General features: G+C 43.2%; 1 protein-coding gene across 11 annotated transcripts in view; it reads left to right on the top strand.

Moving 5' to 3' along the window:
• The window catches only part of TIAM1 (TIAM Rac1 associated GEF 1), a 199,509-nt gene that overhangs the window by 86,413 nt on the left and 88,199 nt on the right, over positions 1-24,897 (top strand). For 7 of the 11 annotated variants that reach the window (XM_085297797.1, XM_085297805.1, XM_085297804.1 and 4 more), the window contains one exon: positions 23,552-23,730. The exons of 2 other annotated variants lie outside the window; for them this stretch is intronic. The gene's annotated coding sequence lies outside the window, so the exon portion shown is untranslated. Of the gene's footprint in view, positions 1-23,551; positions 23,731-24,897 lie in introns of those variants that run through there. 2 more of the 11 variants (XM_085297803.1, XM_085297808.1) reach the window with 2 other exon arrangements.

The raw sequence follows: 24,897 nt of genomic DNA on the forward strand, positions 1-24,897 counted from the left end.
CTGCTATTCTGTAAAAATTGAGAAGTCATAGTATTTGATGTTCCTTCAAGCTGTCGTTCCTGGAGGCATATGAATGAATGCATGACATTTTAGCTTTTGCAGCTTTTGTTTATTATTTTAAAACAGGTCTTTATGCTTAACGTCGTTAGCTGAGCATACCATTGAAGTTGGTATTTGGTATGGTTTTTTAAAGAGAAATGAGAAGAACAAGAGATTTTAAAGGAGGAAATAGGTGTAATCAGTTATTTTGGGAAACCTGGACTTGGTAAATCTGTATAATATCTAGGGCTACGTGAAAATTTGGRACCCATTCATAACTTCCCTTGAAACCCTTGGTCCTTCCTTGCAGCAGTGGCTGGCAGAGCAGGTTGTGGTTGCTGGCTGGAGGAGAGCTGGTACTTTTCTTCCATAGGCTTTTTTGACAGCAGGTAGTTGAGCTCAGTGGTAATACTTAGGAGGGCAAAGTTGTGCATCTGCTTAAATATTAAGAGAACTGGAGTCTGTATTTTGCAGTAACATGAAGTAATTTGGGGATTAAGCAGAATGTGGCCATTAGGGATTCTTCTGGAACACAGTAAAGCAACAGTATGTACTGTAGTTAATATCTGATTTATGCTTTTGGGCAAGGGAAAATCAAGAAATCAAGACTTTCTGGGAGCATGTCCTTGMGTGAACACACTGGAAAGTAAGCAGGGTTGGCAGTGCTGGAGCTGCCCCTTTGGGAGAATGGGGCAGGATTATTTGAAAATAGAAGTTGTGGAAGGAAGTTTTATGTACAGTTTTGTTAGTGTGCACAGTGCTTCACAGGTAGGAGAGAAGCCTTATTTTTCTGAAGATCTTAACCGTTGTCCCAGTTGGGATCTACTAATTCAGGGAATTAYATTTGTTTGAAACCTCTGTGACATTAATGGGGCATTTAATATAGGCAGGAAATCAGGTTCCTGCTGATGGTGTGAGGGTTATTATGTGTGGTGAGGGAATCAGTGGGAGTGTTAGCCTGGGAGAGGAGCTGTGGAAGACAGCTGGAGAAACGAAGGCATCACATCATGGAGTCATGGCTGATGAGATTCAGTGGGGAGGGGATCTGTGGAAATGTCCATGCAGATGTGACCCAGAGAAAGAGGAGAGATGTATTTGATAAGGAGGCAGGAAGGAGCTGGGGTGAACAGGTTGTGGCAAAGATTTGGGATAGGAGATGGGGATGGAGAAGAGAAGGACCGAGAAATGGAGATTTGTCTCAGTCTGAACGTGGCATATTTGCTCTCACTGTGGGGGCTGGAGGCTTGTCATATCCAAATTGGTGAGTTCTCCTGCAAAACAAGAGACTGAGCCACTGTACACCTGCAAGAAATCTGTTCTCTCTGGTTGAATAGTTGGGCTTGGTCTCCCAAAGTGTGAGGTGCCATGTGAAATGGGAGCTGGGACTGCCTTGGCCCTCTCCTTCTGTTTCTGCTCTGGGAAGAGTGAACAGCTTCGATGCTGCAGGACAGGCCCGCCTGGGCTGGGAACMGCATGTGCAGGATGGGGGAGATGATTCAAGGCTTAGAGCTGACATCCCCAAGCAATTTGGCAAGGTATTTTTGGTGGAGGCACTGGAAACYTTGTCTGCCCAGCTCCCTCCCAGGCAGAGTGGCTTTTAGAGGGCAGTTCACAAGGACCCTAATTTTAGGCTAATACTCTCCAGTGCCTACAGATGCAACGTGGGAGACTTTTGGAGGAGCARTTTTGGCCATCAAAGGCAGCTGTGCTCTCTGCTTTTCCCTCCTGGGACGTTTCTGTCCTCGTGGGGACTTAGCAGGCCTGGGCATAGAGTTTGGATCCAGCTGTGGATGCTCTTCTCTGTGCTCTTCGTGGGGTATTTGTCATCCGGGCTTGTGCTAAACATGGTGAAGTTAGTACAGCCCTAGAGCYGGGGTATTGTTATAGTCCAGGCATTAGTAAAGCTTTTATTATTTAGATGTGCTCAAAGAAAGGTTAAACTGAAAATAAGAATTTTATTCCAAAGCTGGATACTTTCTTTCAATTTTTTATTATAAGAATAATATCTAAGGGCCGCAATCAGTGAGCAAAGCCTATTTCTGTGAGGCTTTCCTCCCTGCCTTCGCCAGCACCACATAAATGACAAGGAAATAATTGACAGTCGAAGTCTACGACAATATGGAAAATACCTACAGCTTTGTACGAATTCCTGGATCAAGGATTGCGTATCCCTGTGTGTTTGTATAGCAGTTGGCAACTCAAGTGTTAGTCCACATTGGARCTTTCAGATGCTACTGCACTATAAATAAAGCATAAGCCATGCTAAATTCTTGGGAGGTGATCTGGGTGGGTGACGTCTCAGAAGAAAAATATTTCAAGAGAACATGCCTCTTGTGTGCATAAAAACAGATAAAACAGCCTGGAAAATGTATAGGCAGTATGTCAGTGGGGCATGCTATTTTTGCATAATTCTGCAATGTAGAACATCAGTGAAATGTGTCTTGTGAAGGTAAACAGTGAAGTGCTTTGACAAATGTTTGTTTGATGCTGAGTGCAAACGTGTGAGGAAAAAAGGCTGAAGTCTTTGGAGGCTCATTGAGGGACCCAGTAAAACCACAACTCCTGGACAGTGAGTTCAATGACAAATAAAATGACAGATAAATCCATTAAGAGAAAAATCAACATCCTCTTTACTAAAATGCACAGAACTATAGACTTAGCGTGATAATAGAAGCTCGAGCTCATGTTAGGATGTTGTTAAAGTAAAGTAGCAAAGAGCTTTTAAGTTACCCAGGGGTAACATCCGATTCCTCAGAGACTGCCTTTCCGTCTGCAGGTGCCAACAGAGGCTGGTGTTGAGTGAGGGTCTAGGGGATTGATTCGCACCTGTAGCGTTGCTTTAGGAGGTAGAGCGCTCTGGGCATGATAACGCTAACTCACATGTAGTAAGTGAGGTTTTACAAGTAAACTTTAAGGTCCCTGCGCCTGCTCCAGCTTTGCTTGTTCCTACCCACGCTGAGGCCAAGCCTATGAGTTGACTGTCATATATTTTGAAATGGTTCCCCTCCCAGTGTTGCCTCCCAGTGATCCCCATCCAGTTGGGATTTTCCTGAGCACAGTGCGTTTAGGAGAAGCCCAGCTGGCCCCCGTAGCTTGCCTGTAATTTATGCCAGTTAATAGGCAAGCTGCAGACAGGCAGCTTTTAAAGAACAGTCTTGAACCTGCTTTCGGAGTGTACGGCTAACTTTAAACTCACGGAGAGTGGCCAGCTGCAGTGAGCTATTTCTGCACAGGAATCCCTTTAATGTTTAATGCACTTTTTGCTGATTGAGCCCCAAAATGAGTCACTTCAGGGAGCAGCACTGGACTTTCAAAGCTTCTGCCCACCTGTTGCTTCCATTGACTTTTCTGTAATGTGCTCAGGCCCCAAATGAACCAGAAAGAGAAGTAAAACAAATCCAGCAGAGGACAGCTGGAAGAAATAAAGCATTAAGCATTTTCAGCAGGTATTTGAAGTTGTTTTACTTCTATTGAATTCTCTCAAAAGACTATATTTGAATATGGGAAGATGAAAGCTTTTAGAAAGTTTTATTCCTCTCTAGCTACTGATTCATTCTATAAATGACAATAAAATTTCTTGCTTCACTGCAATCTATAAAAAGATATTAGTCATGTCCTAATGTTACTCAAACTTTGGTACAGAAGGGAGAGACCGSAGCTTCATGCCTTTCTGACTGTACTTGCTTTTCACTGCTCTCTTCACATCTGAAGGTACTAAAACTCATTCTATTGATTTTTTCTGAAAAATACTTAGGAGGTCTCAGAGATAAATTTATTTGTGCAGAGGCCTTTCCAAATCCTCTGCACAATGCACTTGTCCACTTTCACAGCCCCCTCACTAGAAGGGCTTCGAAAAGCCTGGTGGATCATCTGCGTTGAGTTAGCCTCYTTTCAAGGCTGGGCCACACTACGGCTGCCTTAAAGATGTTAAAGACTCCCCTTTGCTGAGTGAGGCTCCTAACTGGAGTTCTTGAGAGCCAGCAATTTGGGATATTGCCATATGAATGTCATTTTGTATGGCTAAAGAAGGGACCAAATTTCATGTTTAGAGTCTCTGCTAGTAAAACTGACAGAGCAATAAGAGGATTATCTTCTTCTGACCTCCTTTTTTAAACCTAATAGATGAATGCCAGAGGCCAGGGATTCATTTTCCACCATGCCTGACCTATAATTTATTGCAATATTATGTTGAAGTAATTGAGTGAGTCCTAAAAATCTATACATCAGTTTAATTCTGGTCATCTTTTAAGGAGGTACCTATGATTCCTTGTGATTTATTTTAGAGGTCTTTTATATTAAGTAAAATTTCATTGCATTTTTTGGTGCTTTGGTGAAATTATGCTGTGCTGAGCACAGTCACTTTTACCTAACTAGACATTTGTGTCATCACCACTGTATCTGTTTGACTATCTCACACATACAAATTGATTTATTCTCACTTTACTTTAGTGATACAGGAAGGTATTTGCTCCATCTGTAAAGGGGATATGAGACAGAGGGAGATTTAAGATGTTTGCCTGTCAATTCATGGAATTTAAATTTGAATGTAGAGTCCTAATCTAGTACCATAGCTATAAGATAYGGCCTTTTAAGCTTCATAAATAAATAAACTAAGAAACCTAGTAGAAAGCCTGTATGCTGCTCTCTGAAATACATGACTTGCAAAGGAACAGAATCCTCTAGAATTTAGAAATTCAGAAAAAAAGGTGCTGCAGCTATAAACGCAAATGCCCTTCTTTGAAAAATATCCCCCATGTGGTTGATCYGACTGTTCTCCTGAAACCCTGTTGAATATGTGAAAATAAGCATTGGTGCAAAGTGTAAAGAAAACAACAGGAACGTAAGAACACCTGATATAATGACTGCAGCTTATTTCATCAGACTAATAGCAGAAAATGAGTCTAGCYGATGGGACAGCATTATATAATGTTGTCTAATTTATTGAGCAGTACAACATGATCTGAAATGGACTTGTTAGCATTAGCTGTTTCACTGTAAATCATGAATCTGAGGACTCAGGGTTTCTGATTGTTTCTGGCCAGATGCGGTTATCTCAACAACAAAGCTTGAAAGCCATTATTTGATTTCCATTGTGACATTGTAAGAATGCTAAAAGGATTAAACATAAATATATGTGAAGAGTGTGATTCCTGACGGTGTGAGGGATACCAACTGTGCACCTTAACTGTGCTGGGTTATCATGGTTTCATGTAGAAATTGAATATTTTTTTGCACTTTGTGACAAGCTGGGAGGATAAATTGTCACTAAGCGGTGCAAATAGYTGTTTTCCTTGGGCCGTTGTAGGGGATGTGTGTGCACATAGGACTGTGCAGTTGGAGTTTGAGGACCCGCTTCATGAGGATGCTCTGAGAGCTGAGTCAGAGAGCAGTCACTGAGCCCGTTTGGAAATACCTGAACTTTTGCAGGCCTCCCAAAAGAGGGTTTCTYTATGTATGGTGTGGTTGAAACAACTCCCTTGCTTCATTCGGCATGGTTTGTTTTGCCAGGATCAGGAATGCTACTGGAGTTTATCTTAAGGGTTCAGCTGTAGCAGCAGAGGGCACCTTTGCATTAATGTAACTGCAGCCAGGTGGGATTGCTGTCCTCATCTCTGGACAACTGACGTCAGCACAGCTGGCGTCGTTGTGTTGCGAAAAGGGTGGTATGGYGACCAGGGTTAAGTTTCTTCGTGTGCCTAAGGCTCCCACTAACCCAGAAGAGCTTTGCATGTGCATCAGCATACACGCAGGGCTGCGACACCCAGCAGCAGCAAGCAGCGTACGTAGCGTTTGTGAGATGTGCTGGGTCCTGAAAGTGCAGGAGAAAAGGTAGCTCAGGGTGTTGTCTTATATAGCAGCAAATTAARCTGGGCACTGAATCAGTTGCTGCCCGCAGCTGTCCATACTGGTCCTCTATTGGAAGCTACCACCCTTGCAGCAGTGATGGTGAAATATTCATAACGCAGCTGCTTAGCATATAAGCYTGAGTTTGTAGTAGTTGAAGTAGTTTACTTTGGTGCACCAAGGGTGATCATTTCAGCTGCCACAGTTTAACCAACCTTCCTGTTAATAGTTATGGTTCTGCCTTATAGATGAAGAAATAGAAAGCACAGGAATAAATTACAAAATGTAAGAATGGAGAAAACAAACTATTGCGTTACCTAAATTTTTTATTAGTGAAAATAGCGTTTTGAACTTCACTTGAACAAYGTGATTTGTTTGTTTCGACGTTCTCATTAACTCTCAGTGGAACTAATATAACAGTGCTCTTCTTTGCAGCAGAATAATCCATCAAGTTGCACCTGATTTTTCTTCCAAGTCCTGTGGATTAATCTTTTAATTAAAAATGCTATAATTTTAAATGCTTTTTAAGTAAGAGAGTGGTGAAAAACATTTGAATGCAATTCTTCATTAGTTCAATGCAAAGCCTTTTTAATTTATAACCAACAAAAGTTTGAGCAGGTTTTCCAGAATGATTATTATTTTTTCATTATTTCTGTCACTTTCCCTGATTAAAAATGTAATTATTTTTCTTCTAATTGTGAACTTAATTCTATTTACTCACTTGGCGTGTAAAACTGTTTCCTGGCTTCTTTCATGAAAACCATTGTAATCTCACTGAAAAAGCTGAATAGCTGTTTCATCAATGTGTCTTCATCTAAATGGATTTGAAAATATTGGTAGAATTTTGAGGTTTTACTTGAGGCTTTTCTACCTGGCAAAACATTATTGTATTTAAACCCGATGCTGAAGAAGCAAGTTAGTTTATATGATCAGTCACAACTTCATGGTCAGTCCAGTCCAGGATGTCGTGTTTGCTATCATGTCAGTTAAATTAAAATTAATGATTACCTGTCGTGATACTTAATGTGATTTATCCTGATTTATTCTTCTTGATTTGCAAATTCAAATCGATGGCAGTGTGCATAGCCTTTGCTCTTGTGCAGGGTTTTCCAACAGCRTTCCGTGGGAAAACTGTTCCACCAGAGACGCGAGTCTCTTGAGTGAAATCAGTACGCAGCGTGCTGTGTACTCCATAGGCGTGTGGACGTGCTTCCTCAGTCCCCTTCTGCAGATTCCCACGGACTACTGCAGGGACCACACACCCCAGTCCACTGGACAAGCTGCTGAGATATTCAAGTATGGACTTGAGACATCACTCCAATGCCATGAGCTAGGCTGGCTTTATTGCTTCAAATTATCGTTTTGATACCTGCTGGTACTGCAAGGTGGTCTTTGTGAATTACATCTTTTCTCAAAAAATCTATAAAAATGATATGCTTGGCATAGCCACAGAAACAACAAAATTGCTTCTAGTGTTAACAACATTTTAATGCTTTCATTTTATATTAATATGGAGAACTGCATTTACCGTTGTTCAGTTATGTTACTTAAAGCTTTAAATAGGGGCTAAGCTGGAAAATATGTACGGTGGGAGATCTTACATATATGTTCACGCAATGTGGCATTCCTCTCCTGAATATTTCCCTCAAACTCCATTATTGAATTAATTGGGCAAAATCACACACTTATGGTTGGCAAAAATAACTTTCTGTTTCATTTTGATGGATAGTATCTTAAGTGATGTACACTGCAAGGAAACCTGTAAGTAGCATTCTTATGGGATCTACAATTCGGAATTCAATTTAGTATGAAGTTGCTGGCTGGCAGGTTAACCTGAGAGCTGTGCACTCATCTCCATTAATCTTCATCTGGAAGTTCACTAGAAAAATTGTAACGTGGAGATGGCTTCATTGCCAATATGCATGCTAACAGTCCTGCTTTGCATTGATCCTTGCTTCCAGCTGCTCGCTTGAGTTATGAGCTAGTTCTGTCTGGAACTCTGAATAATTTTTTAATCTTGTCTCTTTTTAGTAAATATCCTGTCAGGCTTATATCTAAAGTTAAAATCTGAATAAAGAACTACTTGTTGCATCGTGGGGTGAGATTTACCTTAGTCATGTAAGTATTCGTATAAAAATGTCCCTGGAGTTCAGTGGGAGCCAGCTTACATTACACCAGTGCTGAGCTTTTTTCAAATCTGGTCTTACAGCGTTTAAATATCTTCTTTGCGAATGGTCATTAAACTTCTGTGGGGAAAAGAACATGGATTCTGGAAAACTTGCATAAACAAATTACACTTGGCAAGCAGGATGCTGCTGTGTTTTCTCTTCTCGCAAAAAATTCCAGTAAAAAGGTCTCTTGGTCATACAAAAATGTACCCAAACATAAGCTTTTTTTGGGAGAAACTGGAGTGCAAAGCGAGGCCATACCTTTTCCTTTTCCTTTTGAAACAGCAGCTCCCCTATGTTTGCATTTTTCATGTTATATTGACAGAGAAATGTCAGGATATGTTTCCTGAAAACAAAGGAATGAATGCATGCATGAATGAACGAAGTCTTTCTCTCTGTCGTTCCTGAAACTGGTTATGGGCCCTTATTATCCCTAAGCCCTGCTAGGTTGGACTTAAAGAACCCAAACAATACAATAAAACCCAAAGCGTCAGAGCAGGTGTTGCCTGCTTGTTAAGACATGTATAGGACTCATTTCCTTTTCAAAAACATCGTTGGAAGTCAGGTTTTAAGGAGGAAGATCAAAATGGACCTACTGAGCATAAATTTAAAAAATTGGATTGTGCTCTAAAATTATGTGTCTTAAGTGTGGTATTGTAGAAAAAAACATTAACCTTGCTGAACCGCTGCAAGTTGCAATAAATCCCCTTATAGAGCCTTCCTAGAGTTTTTCTGGCATTCTTACTCATTAGTAAGATTAATTACAATCCTTTTAGTTTCTCCTCCGTTACTGATATTCCAAATCTCATTAGTTGCTTTTCTTAATGTTCGTTTCTCTCTCTCTCTCTCTCTTTTTTTTTAAATACTTCAGCAAAAAGCCATGCCTCAAATTAAGCACTGTATTTTTATGAATGAAGATGCTCAAGGCTTTCTGGCATGCTCTTGTATTATTCAGCAGGCCTTGTTTTCTGCATGCCCRTGATGAAATCATTCTTGCAAAGATTTTTACCTGTTGGCATACGTACCTCCATTGGTTAAAGCCATCTAGTTATGGTTTTCTAGTCTTTATTTCAGGCAGATAATGGAAAAAACGTTGCAGCATGCTGTGTACATGCTTACTTTGGGCTCTGTGAGCCTTATTTCTGCAAAACCCCAAAACAGCCAGCTTTTGCCTCCCAACCAAAGAGGAGCCTGACGCGAGTGAAGCCAGCTGAGCAGAAGACGTTGGTTCCAGTGGAGACWTGGAGATGCCATTGGCACATATGGCCAAAGCTTCCTATATCTCCTGCATAGAAAAACCCCATTTCACGCATTCTCTTTCTTTCACCTACATATTCAAATTTCGCTGGCGTGTTTTTCCCAGTCAGTTTGGGAGCAGGCAGCATAGCCCTCTGCCTGAGTTACTGGGGCTGGGGGAAGTTGTTTTCCTTCAAAAGTTCAAGGCTCCCATTGTGTAAAATGTTTTGCAAGTTAAGTTACGATGGGAAAAGTACGTGTAGGGCAGCCTTTGCGAGCTGGAGCGGAAAGGTACCCTGCAAAAGTGATTATACATTCCTTTTCATGTTTTTTTAAAAGGCGGAGAATATGTTTGGGCATGTTAAAACCTGTATGAAAAATGATAATAGAATGCCTTCATCCTTTCCCACAGCTGGGTGGAGATAAGGCACACCAAGCTTCACGTCTGCTTTCTTTTGTCCGTAACCCTTTCCCATTAGGCCTACTGTATGGTCTGCATTTTGAGATTGTATGGAAGTGCAGTAGGGAGCACTCCTAAAACGAGGAGACGGGGAAGGGACGAAAGCGTGCCCTCCCCGACTGCATGGCACTGGCACCGCAGAGCCGCAGCCGTGCTCCCCGTGCGGCCACCGGCGTCCTGCAAGCATGCGGGCACCTTGCTGGGGGACAGAGCGACGGGAGCGAGGCGGCCCCCCGGGACCGCCCTGGGCTCCACGGGCTGCCGCTGAATTATTTAGCAGGAGCAGGTCGGTTCTGCCCTGCKCTTTCCGTCTCTCTTTCTTTAATAATGTATTTTTTTTTGTTTTGAAGCAGTGTGTTCACTTTGTGCAGAATTGCCTAAGTCATTCCTTACGAGTGATATGAAACCAAATTTAAATCTTTCTATCTCACGAACCACTTTCYTCCCCCCTTTCCCTCTGTCCGGTGATGTTAATAGAGAATATCAATCAGAATAAAGTAGAACTCGTCATGGGCAGGGGTGCTAGAAACCGGCCTCAAACCACCTCTCCAGCTGTCTCGACAGTAGTCTGTTTGGTTCGTATCAACCCCATCGCAGGCACGGCTGGTTGAAATTACTTCTCCCTTGTGGTCTGCTGGGCTGATAAGTGGTCAGACTAAACGATACCCTGTTTATTAATTGGTGTGCTGGGATTTCAGATGATGCTTGGAGAAGCATCACTCTTTCTTACAACAATAAGTTGCTCTTCAAATGTTGTTATMGTTAAAAGGGATTCCCTGGCTATGTACATAATTAATTATCTCATAATTAAACACAAAATGATCCCTGAGTGTTGAAACACGGTTTTTCCYTTTGAAACACTGCAAACAAAGGAATCCCGTCGGCTTGTTCTAGCTCTTTTTTAAGTATAAGCCTCCAGAACAAACGAACAAACAAAAATGCCACAGAAAATGTTACAGCTAATGGGTTTATTGTTTGCTATACTAAGTGAGATTTCTGAACTATTAGTAGGCTAATTGCAAGCTTGCRAATGTCACCCAGAGGATGATACAGTGGCTGCTGCAGCGTGTGAGCTGGGCTGCAAGGAAAGATGTTTGTTCCCCAGTCTGGACTGTCAGTGTTTGGCTCTTGAAAGCTTAAAGGAATGAACTCTTTTTGCAGAGGGACAGCAAAGTCTGGTTGTTTTTTAGATACTTGCCTAAATATAGCTGCTGTGGAAATTTCAGGTGTTTCTTTTTTAAGAAAAGATGTTTTTGTCTCTACCAATTTTTATCTTGTTAACAAAGGGGTTATCAAAACATTTACCACWAGGTTCCTCTGAAGCACACCAGTTTTTCCAAATGGAGAAGTGAGATGTGCTGCCCTAGGGGTGGGGACCTGGGGCTCTGCTTGCTGCTGTGTTTGGTTCCTCCTCCTCCTCCTYGCTGGGGCTGCAGATCTCCTGGGCTAGAGCAGGGGAGGAGGAGACTTCTGTGCAGCCAAACGCTGGTGAAAGGGGCAAGGGGAGCAGGCTAGAGGCTGGGGAATGGGGGCACTTTGGGACTGAGCCATGGTTTTAGCAAGCAGGCCGGAGTTGCTCAGGCGCAGCCTGGCCGGTGAGAGGGACTGCGGACTGGAGAGGGAGTGCTAAACTCCTCTCCTTGATGGTCAGTTTTTAGAAAAGCGTTTAATAACGCTTTGTTTCTTTGATATTTTAATTTACCTGTTTTCCTGTACTTTGCTCCCCATGGTCTTTTTCTTTTTTTGACGTGTAAGTGTGTGCAAGAGGCAAAGAAGAATTTCAATTTGCGATTTAGAAACCAAGGAGGCCAGGCTTACCTTTTTATTTTTGTGTGAACTCTCCAGACCTCCTTGTTTCTTTGGGCACCTGATCCAAAGCCCATTGAATTAATTTTCCACTGATTTCACGAGGCTTTTGGGCCAGGCCCAAGGAGAGGCGTTTAGGAGAGCTGCTTATTTWCTGCATGCGGAAGAGTCGCCGGATTACTCGTGTGGTAGCTTGTTCGGGGTTGGACTGATATGCATAAGCTCAACAGCTTCCTTTTGAAGAAAGAGAGTTCTTCAGCAGGGTGGAAAGAGACTTTTTTCCCTGACAGACCTGAGGTTTGTGGCCAGGAATTGGCGCGTTTGCAGACTGGGAATATCGGTTKTAGCGTCTCAGAGCGTCCGTCTTGCTCGGCGCTGCGACGACCGGCCGCTGTCGGAGCGCCCCAGCGAGCAGCCGGGGCTCTGCGCAAGGGAAGACCCGCTTTGCCCTCTTCCCAAACCGAAAGTGCCAAGACTAACCTAGGGGGGAAAGAAAAAAGCGTCACGTCGGTTAAGCACGGGCACAGCCGTGGGGTACAGCAGCGCAGATGCGTATTAGCGGCACGCTGCTGGTATGGTGCACCAATGCCGCACACTGGTGCAAGCTTTCTTCATGTGGATGGCACTTAGGTCGGCAAAACAAAACAGCACTTTTGCTGGCTTAGCTTATGCTGAGCTTTTTTTTTTTTTTTTTTTTTTTTTTTTTTTTTTTTTTTTTAAAAAAAAGTGTTACTACCAGCCTTGTCACAGTTTTGCTAGTGCAGCTGTAGCATAGTGGCCTCTGCAGGCATTAGCAGAGGTGACTGGTGACTGACACCTCTGCGCTGGCAGGTGTTTGGAGCGGAGATCTGTCCTGAATCTTGAGACCCTGCTTAGATTTCTGCAGCGCGCAGAGTTGTCTTTCCTCCGTTAACGTGCAAGAGAGAACTTCTTGAGCCAAATCTTCTGTGATTTGAGCTGCTTGAAAATTGCAAATGATAAAGTGCAAAATACTGTCTTTTTTTTTTTTCCCCTCCTCCTCTTCTCATTGAAGAAGGTTGGCTCTGAAAAGTGGTGGAAGAGACAGAAAAAAACCCCAACTAAACAAGTTGGGTAGGGARCTGCGTTTGACATGTTTTGATTTTGCTGTTGTATGATTTGAAGGCGGATGCAGCCCGTCCAGGCTGGCCGACACTTCTGCTATCTTTTAAGCTGCAAAGGTTGCTCCTGATGGCAGAGCTCCCGGAGGCCGCTGGAGCATCGGCAGGGCTGCGAGCGATGGCGAAGCTTCGGCGATAAGGGCCTCTGAAACAGCACGGAGAATATTATCTTTCCGAAACGGATGCAAAGGCTGGTGCGGCGGCGCAGTYGTGAAGGCCGCCGCGGGCAGGCCAAGAGGGAGAAGCGGGAGCGGCGTACGGGGGTGGTCCCTGGAGASATGGCGGTTGTCTCCGTCCTGGGGACGTCCCCGCGCGGCACGGGAGAGCAAGGCGCGCCGAATCGGCGCGGGCGGCCCGGCGGGGAAGGCGCTCGCGGGGCGGTTGGCGGACGAGGCGGGAGACCTGCCTTCCCCGAGGGCTGAGATGAGGTGCCGCAGCTGAGGGAGCTGCAGTTCAAGCCGTGCGTGCGGGAACCGCGCTGGGCTCGGGTGGGCCGAGTAACTCGCTCGTAACGCGGGCGTGGGGGAACACGATCCGTGTGTCCGCAGATCCGTGAGGCGTACGTTTACTGCGGTTTTTATTTTCATACGGGCTGGGAAGGGTGCCACAGAAAATATCAGTAGCTTTCTCAGCCACTAAAATCATCTACCACTCTTTAAATTTAAAGAGGAAGTGAGCTGTTTTCTTTTAGGACTATTTTGGGCCGTATACCTGTGTGGAGCATTGGAATAATGGAATGACACTTGCYGCTGCTGAAAATACAAGGTGCTGCGTAGATTTATTGCGTCTTCATGTGGTGTTGTGGCGGGTATTTCACCAGCCTGGCGTTTTTGAAGAAGGACAGCTATTGTCTCGTGCAATGTTTGCATTTGGAAAATGTATTTTAGAATTAAAAAAAAAAAAAAAACCCAAACCCTTAGTTTTTTAGCACGTTGTAATGTTTTCTTTATGCGACTATACTCTGCAGTAACTGCTACAGGTAAGAAAAATAGTCTTCTTATAAATATTAAGGCAGAACATTTTATTAGTGACCTTCTTTTATAAAAAAGCATTGAACCGCAGCTGACAGTAAGCAGTTTTCCATGAGCTATCTGGTTATGCTTCAGTCAGGCACAGTCCGTAGCACTCTCTCTAATAGCTCTGCCTGGTGACTTTCCAATAACGTTTCACTTGGGGCTAGACAATCAATTTTTCTTTTTTGGTGAATGGTTTATTCACTGAAATGTGGTTTGTGAATTTGGGACGGTTAGGAAACTCTGGAACCGATTATAACGTGCAGAGGTTCAAGACTAAACAACCCTGCTTAGTGAGAACTCGCAAACGGAATTAGGCAGACTTGCGGTGGGATCCTTGGCCCTGAGCGGTCGCTGAAACCGCGGCTTTGACTTAAATTCACTAACCATTTTCGACTGAAAACTTCATTTTCCAGATCGATTAGGAGAACGGAGAAAGAGAAAATGGTGCGGCTGCAGTACCTTCACCCCTGCCACACACATGCACCCGCACGCACATATGCGTGCACACACGTGCTGCTTTCCATCTTGTGTGCAACCAGATGTCATTTCTCCAAAATATGGGAGCTCCAGACGAAAGTCCTCTGGCAAGGCAAAAATCTCCCTTTTCCACATCTCCTGTGAGAGGCACCTTCGCAGGAGGGGATCTGACTTACTGTGTTATAGGATGTTGCTAGGAGAGCTGTCCTCAGCTTGTCTTGTAGACGGTTGCTTATTCTTTCTACATAATATTTAAATATTGGAGCACAAAGTGRGAAGTCTGGTACYGGAAAACTCCAACCTATGATCTGGAACACATCTTCCAGCTCCTTCTCTGATTTTTTTTTTTTTTTTTTTTTTGCAGGGGGGGGATTGATTTCAAAAAAGAAGAAGAAAGCTCTTTTCTCAACCTGCTCTGATGTCAGTCAGGAGCTCAAATGTTCAGAACTGTTCTGTAATGCTGGCTTAACACACTGATTGCAGGTAGCTTATGTGCACTGACAGCAGCATTTTGCCTCTGTTGACCATATTTTGCAAAGCCAGAGGAGAACTTGAACAACTACTGTAACTGCTAAAGCATGAGGAATAAGTCTGCTCCATCAGTGTGCTATGCCTTTCATATTGCTCAGAAATAGCTTGAGTTTCACATCTTTTGGAAGGATGAACGCTCTCACTTGATGAAACTGCAGTCCATGAATCCCAAAGTTGGTCAGTTCATAAAATCCAGGGCAATGATCATCTCCTGAACAAGCCATTAGGATCTACCTGGATTTCTAGTGCACTAAGCTTCCTAGTAGTGACTAGTGCACTACCCACTTGTGTCCCATTTTACTAAAATTTTGTTAATCTAGAGGTCTAGATTAATCTGTCCAAGAGAAATTATTATGCAAAACTTGTATAGTCTGCAATCCTTGTTCATTAAAATGCATCCAACAGGTATTGGTCATCGAGACACTAGAAGTACTGTGCTTTCTCTTACTCCTTTGGCTTGGCTGCGTGCTCTCTATCAAAAGGAAAACATCACCAGTACAGAACAGTAGAAAAGATAACAAAGCATATGCCTGCTGTTGCCAAAAACTCGCACATCATTACTTGTGTGGAAGAAAGGCCACCTGACTGTGAGCTCCCATGCCCATCTCTGGAGTCAGCTTCAGAAATTGAGATTTGCACAGTGATTCCTTGTGCCGGCGGCACTAGTCATGCTGGAGGCGGCTGGCACCTGCCTGCAGTTTGTGGCTCGTCATGGGAGATACCACACGCAGGCTGGGTGGTGGCTGGTTTTAGGCTGGTCTCCCTGCATGTCTCCTGGAGCTGACTTCCAGGGGCACTTGCCAGACTCCGGACAACTTCACCATTTGTGAARGAGAGAGGGAGCACGAAGAAGGCACAGTGTATTTTAACCTTGTCTTGCTTGTTTTGTGAAGATGAAATTGCTATAAATACAACTATTTGAATTTATGTTTTTTTTAACTTAGCCTTTTCTACTTGTGAGCATAAATAATATCTTTTTGCGGTCTCTTTCTGTTGCAACATTAGACAATCCTAACTGTTGTTTTCACCTCTGAGAGTGAAGCTCTCTATTCTTCATTGTATCTGCCTTGCTTTTTTTGAAAATGTCGTGGCCTGTATTAACCTTTACCGTGGATGACAGGGATTGCACACATTATTCCAGATGAGGTCAATATCTTCTCTAGCAGCATTCATACTTACTATTTCTGCTGGGAAAGGCTTACTTGATGCATTTTTTGATTGTGTCTGCTTTTTTGTCACTATTTTATCATCCTGTGGCTCATAGCCCCTTGTGATCAATACGAGACAAAGGATTTCTTCTCTGTTATGACGTTTTTCCAGCTTTGTGTCATCAGCACATTTCATTAGGACATTTTTTTCTTTGTGTGTCATCACTGATAACATTAAAAAAAGCTGGTCCCTTAAGCCAGGTAATTCTTTCAGCACAACCTCTTTGCAACTTCCTTATGCATCTCATAATTCCCATGCTAGTTTTCATCATCTTCAGCTTAACTAACAGCTTCCCAGAAAGATTACATCTTCTGCCCTAAAAATGGGTAATCCTTTTGGAGAATGAGATCAGATTAGTTTGGCACAATCCGTGTTGAATTTTATTCAATTTCCCATTTATTTCCATATTGTTCGTTACTCTTTCCCTCAGATGCTATTCAGGCCAGATGGACGGGTATGTCATTGCTTGGATTTCTYTTTCCTTTCCATAAGGACATGTACCTCACTTGTTCTCCAGAGCAAGGCAGGATCCTGATCCACAGGTTTTCGTATAAAGTCCTTGTACTCTGTACCTGCAGCTTCTTATACCACTTTTGTCATAGTTTTGGAATGCAGATTAAAAACTTGAGACRGGCACAATTAAACTCTTTGAATTTTGCCTCACAGTTTGTCCTCCACCATGCCCGCACTGAAAATTCGGGCAAAGCATGCATTTTATTTTGGGGGCATATTTAGAGTAACTTCTGTGTCAGCCCCTGATCTATGCACCATAGCACCTCTTCCTTTTCCCCCTTGTCCTCTTGTGACTGGTTTCAGTTTCCATAGCAAAGGTACTGTAGCCTGACTTTTGGCAATTCTGCTTTTTCCTTTTTTTCTGTCAGCTGTGGAGCTCTCCCCTAGGATGTGCTCCTTTCGGATTAAAATTCCTCAGAGGTTTTCCCCCTTTCGAATGAAAGAAACAACACCTGAACTGTGGCCGTTGGTGTTGTGTGCTCCTTCTGCGGGGAAAGAGCTATCAGCAGGAGCTGTGTCAGGAGATGTGATATATGAGTTGTAACTAAAACCAGTAAGCCCAGATAAACTTACTGCAGTATGAATTCGTTTCTGTGACTGCGTTTAAATGATCAGGTTCTGTCAGGATGTGCAAGATAAAATCTGGGTGTTTAATTTAACTCTGACAGTGGCAAGCTGGTACAGACCAGCTGAATTTTGCATGAACGCTTTCTCTCCTTGTTAGAGAAGCAGTAAGAGCTTTTATGCTATTGTAATGCCAGGCTTGAGAAACCTGCCCTGCTGCGGTTGGTATGATCATATTAGACAAAAACAGCAGCTATTTGGTCATCTACTTGCTCGCTTCTCCTTCTAGGCTCTGGATAACCAGTATTTACAATTCCAAGTGGCTGTTTTTGCAAGACTACATCTGCCTCTTTACCTGGTGGGGCTCCTCTTGGTTTCACCTGTGCGTGGTAAACAGGCTTCATGCAGTCATCGTTAGTCTTTCTTTTTGGCCTGGAAGGAGATGGCTGTGTGAACTCCTGTCTCTAGTGTTTCCACCTTGCTCTGTCCTGCCAGAGCAATCAGCTTGTGGTGTCACTGCCTACGGCATCCCTGGGTCCTCTTCTTGGTTGAGTCAGTCTCGTTCTCCACAGCTTTGGAAGCACTAGTGCATGTGGGTTATTTAAGGGATATAAAATTACCTGCTTTCTTCTGGGTAAACTTGGCTTTCCTCTTTGGAGTAACTGAGTGCCTTTTTAAATTTTAATATGGCTGTCTTGGGTGTTTCTGTAGTGTAGGAGAGAGGAAAATGAGATAGCAAAAGACTGTTTGACTTGCCCAAGATCAGGTAAGAGCCAGACTRCCTGGCAAAAACTGAGCCTTGTTCTGCCAAATGAGGGTTGCAGCCGCTGGCCTGTCCTTCCTAGCCCAGCCTRTGGGCCTTAGCAAATCGTTTTAGTGAAGGCTGACTTTTGCTAGATATTGTTTTAAAACTAGGAGCTCATGGAAGAGATACAGGTACCAAAAATTTTGCAACGCGTGCTGTAAAATTAAAAAGACATCTTCCTCTCTAGTATTTTTCTGTAGTTTGGCCTCATTGCAGTAGTTGTTATTGCTTTTACATCTTTTCTACTAATTATAAGACATACCTTATAATGCATTTGTTCCTCATTTATCAGAAAGAATGTGCCCGCAATGTGAAAGCCTCTCTGATCTTGCATTCACTTGAGTTTAATTTGCAGAGTGTTTCTGTAGACCTCTGGAATCCCTCTCTGCTTCTTAAGTTAGGGTATCTAAAATTAGACACTTGAGTTCATATCTTAGGCACCATCTCAATGATCTGTGTGAGGTCTTTGGCATTGCTTGAAAATCAGATTACGTACCTATGTACTTAAATGAGGATAAATACTTCCTCTCCAATCCCTTCTCCCCCAATTACTGACCTTATTTTTTTTTTGTCTGCAATATTGTTATCCTTCACATCCTGAATTCAGTGGCTCCCCACTCACTTACAGCAAGAGCTTCAAACTTTATTGCTCTAAACCATCGCGCTGGGTGGTTCTTTCGTCTTTGCACTCTCTGCCAGGTCCCGGTTCTGTTCTCCCCTGTCTTCTCCAGCTGCCTCACTGTTAGCAGTGCTGTTGCTGCCTGGCTTCAGTTAAGCAGCGAGTGCACTGATACAGACATTTGGAGGTTTGTCTTCTGTTCTGAACATTTTTTTCTTGCTACTTCTAAATTTCTCTTTATTATGTATTTGGCACATCCTGGCCTTGTGTATCAACAGTTCTCTGCTCATTTGGCACAGGCAGAAAGTGCTTTTCAAGCTTCGTGTAATAACAATAATAAATAACCTTAAGATAAATAAACAAACCACACCCTATTTTTATTTCAACTGCATTTTGGGAGTGCTTCTTTCCCTTTTTTAAGCAGCATGTAAGTGCACACACAGTCCTTACAGCTGCCTTTCCCGCTCTAGTCCTCCACAAAGGCGAAGTGGGCTCTTATTTCCAGCAGCTCCCTCGCGGCTTAGCGCTGGAGTCCAGACTCCCTCCAGAGTCCCGGAGCGGGTTATAGCATCCCTCCACTTCCCAGGAAGCAGCGCACAAGCTGCTGCTAGGCTACCCCACAGGCCCCAGGGAGTTCCCCTCGTGGCTTCCCGTAGATTTGCTTATGTCTTATGATCTGAAATTAGAATCCTTTCCCTGCTTCACCCTTTTCTTTTAACGTGTCAATCCTTGCAGATTGCCCGTAGGGAAGAAAGGGGGATTTTCCCACCATTAAAAATGAAAGGGAAGGGAGGGAGAGAAACTCAAACACATAAGATACTTGTAAAAATATTTAAAAAACAAACCAACCCCCATCGTGTCAATTATTCACATCCTTTTGTATAAATATAGAAACCCTGAGCGGGGGGCTTTCCCTTGGGCTGGCTACCTTCTCTTCTTCTCCRTTAATCTATTATCAAGGCTCCATGAAGCTTAGTCAGTGCCATACTTCTGTTTTTGTTTTCTTTGCCGGTGACTTGAGGATGACTAATTGCCGGTTATACTGAGGTTGCAGGTCTCCTGAGGGACCTTCCTCCCTCCCTCTCTTCTTGCTTTTTTYCCCCTTCCTTAGAGATTCCCCATAGCAGTGGTGCTGCAGCTGGAGGAACAAGGCTTCCCACATCTTTTCTTTATGAATTATCCACAAATAGACTGTGGCTTTCTTTTGCTATCCCCTTCTTCACCTGGAGTGATCTCCCAGCCTTGTTCTCCTAGCCATGACAGACGCGACTGTTGTGTATTAGTGAGCTGACTGTGAAGAGTGTTTGCAATTCCAGCTCTGCTGGCCAGCTACAGCTGACCAGGCATCACGAGGACATTCACCCGTACCCTGTCTGGCTGATCGCGATCATTAGGCTCTAGTTTCAAGAGGAGCCATTCTCTTTGCCTGGTACTATTTGTTGTAGTTGGCTTAAAGTTCATTCTCCTCACAAACGAAGGGTTTCCATGACATTTATATATATATATATGTACATAAAAAACCACAATATTTATCACTGCAGTTCACTAGTTTAAAAATCAATCAGCTTTGGCAATTCACTACATTTGAGCTTGGAGCTCAGTGTTACACGTAGTTTCAGTGCTGACAGCTAGAACGGAGAAGCCTGGAACATTTCTGAATAATATTTCTGAAGATGAGTGTGCACCCYAGCCTCGCCACAGAAAGCTGCCTCAGCAAAGATCTGCGCATATAGCAACCTCTCTCCTTCCATCTCTCCGTTCCCTGTGTGTCACCGTGCTCCATTTTTTGGAGGGCAGCCCAGGGGTGTGGGATGGGAGCCAGAATCATCAAGAGACCAGGACGTATGGTAGAGCTTGTACCTTCTTCTCAGGGTAGATGCTACCATTGCCTTCAGTGGCAATGCACATTAATAAGCACTTTCTGGTAATAAAGGCTAACAGGATGTGGCCTCCAGTCACAAATAARGGGTCTGATTCTCCATTCCTGTAGACAGGATTGAACAGCAGAGTTTCAGAGGCATGGAACTGGCGTAGTGGATGGGAAATTCAGCCCAGAGCCACTGATTAGTATTAGATATTTTTGGTATGAAATGGCTACTGCATTCTGTCTATGCATATAGAGRGATACATCCTGATAGTTTACGGTAGATTTACTGAGGGTTTCACAAAACTAGATGAAGATTTGGTTAATGACTGACTGATCTCACATCTGCAGTTGCATTTTGAATCTGACAAAAAAGATGCATCATAAAATCAAGACATAAAAATAGAAYTGAAAGAGAGCTGTCATTCTTCTAGCCAACTTATCATGTTCACTGGACAAGAGGATATACTTGCATGCTAATTTTTGCTAGCTGGAAAGRAAGAATTTTGCTTGAAGAAGGAGGTGTTTAGAAAACCACAGCTTCCATATTCTTCATCTATTAATGTTCATGTCAAGTATTTGAAAGCAAAAAAAAGAATAGGTGTGTACTCCCCCCCCAACCTCTTGGCCTTGCAAACTCCTCCTACCTAGAATCACAGATAGCAGATGTGATAACAATTTGCTACTGTAGTATATGCTCCTTCCTTGCTATGCATTCATTTAATCTATTCATAGTATTTTGCTCTGAGCTTCCTCTGTGTGGATCAACTGAAGTTGTGTGCTGAGCCCTGTGGGAACTCCTCGGCCTGATTTTTCAGGGCGCTCTTTTGTGGCCATTAAATAAAGACAACTGTGTTATTTTCAGGTCTGAACGTGCAGTCCACTTCCCCATCGGTCAAGCTCCGCCACCAGAGCAAGTATCAAGCCGCAGCTGGAGCAGAGGCGCCCTGCGCGGGAAGGGATCTAGACCGGGAACTGAGCCATAGGGCTGTGCTTTTGTTCCCTTCACTCCTGCCTTTCCTGCTGGTGGAGGAGCATGTAGGTCCCCTTTTGCCCCAAAGAGCCTCTCGGAGAGGAGGCCTTGTCCGAGTCTGCTTCAGCACTGGAAACCCACAGAATTTCTGCTCCGGCAGAAACCTGAGCTGTTGAGGCGAAATGAGAAGTTTGGGGGCGAGGAACGCTCCAGTGTGTCTTAATGGCAAACAAAGAGAAGTATTAAAAACGTGTTCTTCTCGAAAYGTATGGCTTGGTTTTGTTTGGGAAAGCCTCTCTTAAACTGTAGAAGTTAATAGGAACAAACCTTTTCAGAAAAGACTGTGGATAGTGATAGATCCTTTTATTCAGGAGGAGCCATGTGCGCATGTGTACTCGTCTGTTTGCAGAAGAGGATATTGCCAGCCCTTTGATGTCCTAGAGTTTTCTGAAAACTTGGATAATCGAATTTYCAGTTGTAGATTTTTTAACTTCTTTTCTTTAACAAACAAGTCTTTTTTTTTAAAAAAAAAAAAAAACTTTCACATACAGATGGAGTACAAGGGAAAAACTACTTTTGTCAGAGGAGCAAAGACCATGTGTGTGGGGGAGTGACACCTCCATTGGTCTCTCATCGAAGTGACCAGAGTTCACTTCAGCCCAGAGCAGATTTTTCTGGCTGAATTGCAAACTTCTCAAAACCCGCTTCAGAATGGAAAGTCTGATAATGCTTGGCCACATCTGTGTGAGTTTTTTCTTTTCTTTTCTTTTTTTCTTTTGGGACAAGTTTTCTGTGGCAATAGCAGACGGAGCTGAAAAAAAGATGATCACAATTGCTTTTTGTGATCAAATATTTTTTTGGAGGTGAGGAGCGCTCCGTGCGGGGTTATTCTCCGGGCTTTGGATGCAGGTGGAAAGCCACTCGCCTGTAGGACCTTGTTTGTCAGCAAAATTGCCGCCTTGTAAATTATTGGCAGCTGGCATGGTAATGAGTCCATTTCAATATAAATGAGCTTTGTTTTTATTAATTTCTGCCAGCTCCTGAGCAATTCATGAACTGCTTTTCAGATCTCAACCAACAGCTTGGGGGAAGATGGGAAGGTGGGGAAGAGAGAGGGGAACAGAAAGGGGAAGAAAGAAAATGAGAATGTTTTTAATTTTAAAAGGAGCTGGTGACTCTCATTTCTATTTGAGACTCCAGCCAAGTGAGGATCACGGTTTCCCCACCAAACAGCTCTAATAACATGAAGGACATCAGTAATCTCTTCCAAAGTTTCCATTCCTTGCTACTTTTGGAAATATAGCTAACTTGCAAAACTCAGTTTGCAGTGTTTTCTTGATGTTTCGCTACTTTTGTTTGGCTGTATAAAGTGAGGGGTCGTGTGACTCAAGAGCTTGCTTGGGCAGAGCACCCAAAACGCCAGTGAGTTTACAGTTCTTGGTGTCCCACCTTAAGTGACTAAGAAGTACTTGAGAAGAAACTTTCCAGTGGTATCGCGCCAAGAAAGTACTGCGATTTTTACACACAAATGCACATGTGTAGCTTAAATGCATGTGTGTAGCTTTAGGACTAGCCTCATGACTCGCCTTAGGTGTGAAATAGGTGCAGCCTATCTTGTAGCCGCAGCCTCTTGCACCTGTGCTTTCGGGGATGCACGCGGTCCTTTGACTGTGCAGAAAAATGCATGCAAGTGCTCCACATCTGATTCGTCCTTGCTACTGCTAGTGAAATCGCTGCTCAGATTGCTCCCCTTTCCTTATATTAGAGWGTCTGCATAGCGAAATTTCGTCTGAGATCTTTCCCTTTCAGGCCCTTTTCCCTAGGCAGTTTGAGTCCTCACTGCCAGCAGAAGTTAAAGAACTTGGAAGTGCAGAAGTTAAGCTATTGTTTGTTGAACGGGGCCATTTCTAGTGTTCTTTTCCTGCGCCTGTCCTGCAGAAATGGATACAAGTATGTTTTCTGACCCCATGTTTTCTAGGCCTATATAAAAGTGTTTGTCCTCAGCAGTAGAGTGTTAACTCCTGTATGAATTTTTATTGTGAAAAGTGGTGGGAAGAGGAACTCAGTGCCTTCTGTAGTTTGGGCTCATAGTGTTTCAGCAAGTTCTTAATTTATTCTCTTATCATCAGATTTTATAAATCAAATTTAAACACAGCATTTACGTGCTATACTGAATAATGTTTCTTAGGTAAGTGATGATAAYAGGACTTGGCGGAAAATGTCCGCCTTTATGTCCGTTCCTGCTAATCCTTTGTCTGATTTTTTTTTTCTCCCCTCTTTCTCCCCAGGTTTTTGGCATATAGTCATAGACTCTGACGAGAGAGTAATGGAGTCGCTGAGTGGCAGGTGCTGACAGATTCTGCAATCCCAGTAACTGTTCATTTTGATATCATTTGCAATTCTATACCTCTAAATGCCACAGTTCTCTTGGGGAAAGTTGCGCTGGATACCAGTATTGCCTTGTAAGGTACATGTGTGTCCATATATTTTCTTGAGGAGTTTGCTGTGTTGTATAATGGTACGTGGGAGGGGAAAAACTGGCTAAGCTGCATGTGGTTTGTGCTTACACCCATTTAGCAATACAAAGACATTTGAATTGCTATCAAGCAGCTACTGATGACATCCCTTCCTCCCTCTCCTTCTCCTCTCAGTTGAATTGCCTGCAGGGCTTTTTTGGAGTCCATCCCGTGCTTTAACATATGCAAGAGTGTCTTACAAAAAAGAAATGGCTGGTTAAAAGGTTCTTATTTGAAAACAATTAAACATGCTGTTGGAGTTTCTGAGAAACCCAGAGGCTTATTATGGAATTTCAGTCACTCTCTTGCCCTTTTGCAAAAGCACATTTTAATTATAATAAAGTATGTGTGTTCACACTTAGCTATTAGCCTTGTACATTTTTCTATGTGGTTGTTGTGAGTTGAGTAATAATCTTTGTTGTTGGCTGGCAGATTTTAGCAAAAGTTTACTTCCGTAGAATCATTGCTTGCTGTGGCTTTAGTCATTGTTCTGGTTCTCACAGCCTTCAAGCTCAGCTCCAGGAGAAAAATACAGATTTGTCACCAGGGCCTCGCACCAGAATCTAATTTTAAATTTACAATCTGTTGTCTTGCGAGGTGCTTCRAATTTATTTGGAAAGTTAATTTATTTCAGATTTTCTTCTGGAATCTAAAGGCCCAACTTTTGGCAAATCTGAGAGTTAGTACCTAGTTCTAGTTGAAATGAATATTTTGTTTTTGTGATTATTATAACAAATATTTAATATGAGGGGAAGGGGAGACAAAGGAAAATGACTATATCCAAAGAAAATGAAACTCTTAAATGGGACTATAATCAGCCATTGTCTAGAGCATGATCCTCCTCCTTAGATAAAACAGATCACTATTTTATCTAAGACTCATCCAGCGAGAACTCAATCTCTCTACTGAGTGTAGCTGATATTGCCTCTTAATGTGCAAGCTGGGTAAAAGGTGACTTCCCTATCCCCTTGAAGACTTCCATGRTTTCCAAATTTTCCTCACTCTGAATCAGGAAGAAACAGATCCATGGAAATGGTGAGGCCTTTCCCAGACAGCTGGAGGATTATGCCGCCTCTCCAGGATGTGGAGGAACAAGTCGCGCCCCCCTCACTGGCCTG

The sequence above is a fragment of the Rhea americana genome, unplaced genomic scaffold, assembly GCF_003343005.1.
Source record: "Rhea americana isolate MKP2758 unplaced genomic scaffold, rheAme1 scaffold_130, whole genome shotgun sequence".
NCBI lineage: Eukaryota > Metazoa > Chordata > Aves > Rheiformes > Rheidae > Rhea > Rhea americana.